This window comes from Wasmannia auropunctata, unplaced genomic scaffold (assembly GCF_000956235.1).
Source record: "Wasmannia auropunctata unplaced genomic scaffold, wasmannia.A_1.0 LD336106.1, whole genome shotgun sequence".
Lineage (NCBI taxonomy): Eukaryota > Metazoa > Arthropoda > Insecta > Hymenoptera > Formicidae > Wasmannia > Wasmannia auropunctata.
In genome coordinates, this window is record NW_012026784.1 from 2,488,506 (window position 1) to 2,492,770 (window position 4,265).

General features: G+C 32.1%; 1 protein-coding gene across 1 annotated transcript in view; it reads left to right on the plus strand.

Moving 5' to 3' along the window:
* LOC105452344 (carbonic anhydrase 2-like) overlaps positions 1-4,265 on the plus strand; it is a 16,302-nt gene that overhangs the window by 11,321 nt on the left and 716 nt on the right. The gene's annotated exons all lie outside the window — the stretch shown is intronic.

Sequence of the window (4,265 nt, forward strand, 5' to 3'; positions counted from 1 at the left end):
AAAAATAGGCAAACTTCAAGAGAGTGTAACTTCGTCAAAAATGATCGTATCGAGATGATCAAAAAAGCATTTTACAGCTTGAAATCTCTAGTTTCCAAATCGATACTTAAGAAAACGATCCTACTGATCTTTCATGGAATTACACGGATAGAAAAGGAGACCCGATAAATCTCAAAATTTTTTACGAACTTCGACAAGTTCCATGGCGCGAATAAAAAATTGCAAATACAGTTTACAGTTTTCGAAAGAGTGAATCGTTACCTTCAATTTGCTTTTTTTTAGCGTTGTACGATTTTTTTCACCGAGTTATTAAAGGAAAAAAAGATTCCTTTTTGCTTCAATGTTGAATAACTCGGTGAAAAAAAATCGTACGACGCTCAACAAAAAAGCAAATTGAAGAGAAAGATTCATTCTTTCGAAAGTAGTAAACTGCATTGTGCGATTTTTATTCCACGCCATGGAACTTGTCAAAGTTCGTAAAAAATTTTGAAATTCATCGGGTCTCCCTTTCTATCCGTGTCATTCCATGAAAGATCAGTAGGATCGTTTTCTCAAGTACCGATTTGGAAAGTAGAGATTTCAAGCTGTAAAATGCTTTTTTGAACATCTCGATACGATCATTTTTGACGAAGTTCCATTCTCTTGAATTTTGCCTATTTATGGAGGGTAGAGTAAGTGATGCTTTAATTTTGTTGAGAAGTGTATATGGAATTAATTATTTTATGTGTACAGAAGCGTTTGAAACATATTTCAAAGTCAACTTTATTTTTTTAAACACAATGTTATGTTTTTTATTTCATTGTGTGTTTGCCCTTCTTACAAAAACAAGTTAATTGATACATATATTACATAAGGATATTCAAGATTAATCTAGGTCATAAATTCATAGTAAAATAAAATTTAAATTCCTTATTACTTCCACTCTTTATAATAAATGTTTAAAGTTTTCACATTTAACTCGATGATACAGATGAATCCACGTTTTCATCAGACATCTTAATGAGTTTTGCGAAAGTAAGATTTCGTATTTCTTGTACAGTGAAAACAAAATCAAATTCTCGTTCCAGAGTTTGTTTAATTTCCACGGTCATCATGGAACATTAGCTATATCTGTAACAGCTAGTTGAATCGTTACCGAGCCATTTTTCCGCGTAAACCGTAGAGGGAATACATCAAACAACAATCAGGTTTTAACACATTCCAGTTGCGTGTGCACAGTTAGTAAAGAGATCGATTTATTGTTACGTATGACGGAAAATTGGTGCATCGTATAAATTATAAATTATTATATATACCAATTTGCGTGTGAGTTGCATTATTATATCTGTTATTGATAACTATTTTTTTAATTACCTTTGTATTTTGTGCATACAGTGCATTGGTTTTCACAAAAAAATTTTTTAATGGGTTCACTGTTCCCCAGTTCCAAACGAAAACGTTTTCCCCTATTGCCGAACAACCTATTACAGCAAAAATCTTAATCTTGTATGTTCCTATTTGTATTAGTATTCATTATTTTGGTTAAAAGTTGCACTTAAGCAATATGAATAGTAAAAAAAAGGTTCATTAAAATAATTTAAAAACTGCACTTCAGAAAATTCTGGCAAAAGAAATTAACCAAAGAAAGGCATTTTCAAAATATGACATTGCAAAAAGCACTTGATGCCAAAAATGGGCATATGCGGCTTGTGCCGATATCCCCGAATGTTCTGACAATTGCATTTGTGATCGCTGCAAATTATATTGAAACTGTTCTCTGAGTACGTTAGTAAGTCTTACTGTGTCTGGTACTAGGTGCCACTTAATGATTTCTCAAAATCGTGTACTAAAGTTTAACGTTAATTTAAGTTAACTACAATAATAATATTGATTATTTTGTTGCTTTATTTTGATTTCTAATTATGAACTTATAAATAACGCAGGATAAAAAGAATAAAATATTATTATTTTTTATTTATTTAAGAAAAACCTTAAGCATCCAGCACTAGGGGAACTCTCCCTACGATTCGCATCGTTCTGTCAAATTGTCACAAACGTAGCAACTTTAAAACAATTTGCATAGCCACGCGATATTGATTTGTGTAATTTTGTTATAAAAGAAAAATATTTTGTATTTGAGATTATAATTTCATGATAAAAAATTATGGTTAAGAGCACTACTTTTACATTTATTATTACTATAATGTTAGTAATAATAATCTTAATTATATGTATAGTCCTACCAAATATGAAAAAATTTTACTATAGATTATAATAATTTCAAATATTAATATAGTAAAATATCAAGATATATGCGAGACAAATAAAATAAATATTTTTATGTAGTAAATGCAACTGCAATTATAGTAAGTGTAACTATTTTTTTAACATTTGCTTACTATTTATATTGTAATAATAACTACAAAATAAGTAAATAAAAAAATAATAATATTAATTATAATGTATAACCATAAAGCATTGTTAAAGTAACTATAATTTGCACGATTAAATTGATTATAGTTATCCCCAAAATTCACTATAAATTATAGTTAAATTATGGTTAGTCTAACTATATTTTTCTCTCAGTGTTGATGAAACGTAATCTATATGGGCGTTTATCTTTTTGAAAATTAAATACATTCAGTATATTATTAAAACGGTCATTGCGTGAGCCTTTTTTTGCAATTAATTAAATACGATTCCCTTAACTTTTTTGACACATGCAGTTATTATTCTTATTATTATATATTTGAGAGCAAGCAGGTGATACTTCTAGAATACAAAATTTTTTATCCCAATTCCGGTAGCGATTATTATCAACTCCATAAAATTTTCACCAAGCAACAAAATAAAAGCTATGTTCACCTATGTTTCCGTTTTTCGAAATTTCGCATTATAGTTATCTCGAACCGACATGCCCCTTGCATATGTTTCACGTAATCATACGCAACAATAGGAATTTTGTGTAATGGAAGCTAGAGCGCTGAGGATGTTCATCATTCTCAAAATAATCGTTTTAAATCAAGGATTTCCAGACGGTGTCACGTCGCGTCAGCGGTCCCCGCGTAACTGATTGTACTAAAAAAACGAAAGTAATATTCTTGAATAAAGGCTTGTAGCATATGTCAAATAGATGTCGAGAAGAACCTTAAAGCAACGAGGTGACGACTCGCCCACCGAATAAGTGCCGGCAGGAAAGAATCGCGAATACACTCGTTAACAAATAACCATAAAGCGTCCTGGCGCATAACAACCGCGCGGAAACGGTTATTTTTCGGGGGACAGCTAGAGGTCGGGATCCTCGAAAAAAATTTTCCCAAGGCCGTGCATTCCGTTAAATATTGCAATTTTCAGTAGGCAAACATGTCTCTCAGATTTAAAAGTTTAGAGTAGTAGGAATGCATTAAACTTAAAATCGTTACAGAGTATCTTAAAGTATCTCTTAAAATGCTAAAATTGTTTACTCTTTGATTTAGCACAGTGCCGCATTAAGTTCAGCGGCTTAAAGCGGCGTCTACAATGGGCAGTAACAGTAATAGATTAAAGAGTAACACATTGGAATAAGCTGGTTTTTCGGTGTAATAGGGCGTAAAATAAGTCCGTAAGCGAAATAGTTGAAATCCATTTCCTACGGCTACTTTTTTACTTTCAGCCAATGAGAGCTCAGCAGTAATACGAAACGCGCGCAATAGAAATCGATGCTATTTTCACATGTCAAATATGTCAGACGAATTCTTGTACTGAAAACGAAGTCAGCACGGACCATGATCTCGAGGTCGGCACTAATCAAGAGCTTATTGCATTGGTCCGAGTTAATCGGTTTTTATACGACAAAACCAAAAAATTATACGCGAATGCAAAGTGAGTGAAGTCAGAAGCATGGACGCAGGTCGGTGCGAACCTCATTTATATTTTGACATTCGTCGAGGCTATAATCTTTACTATGCGTCATTGTAGACGCTCGGACGTAACGACACTTTAATCCTACAGTTTACTCCTAACGCATACTCCTTAATCCATTACTGCTACTGCTCATTGTAGACGCCGCTTAAAACTCCAAACATAAAAATTTTATTTCTGTCCGGATACTTTTCGGGGGTAGTGTATGTATAAACAAAATATAAAGTCGCAAATGATAAATAAACATATAAGACATCTAGAATTGATTAGGACGGAAAAACATTCTCTTTCGATTGTTGACATAAAATTATTATTTAAATTTTTCGAGGATACGCGAAGGATTGCAAATAATTTGAAGATTAAAATAAATTAAAGTTTACGCTCCG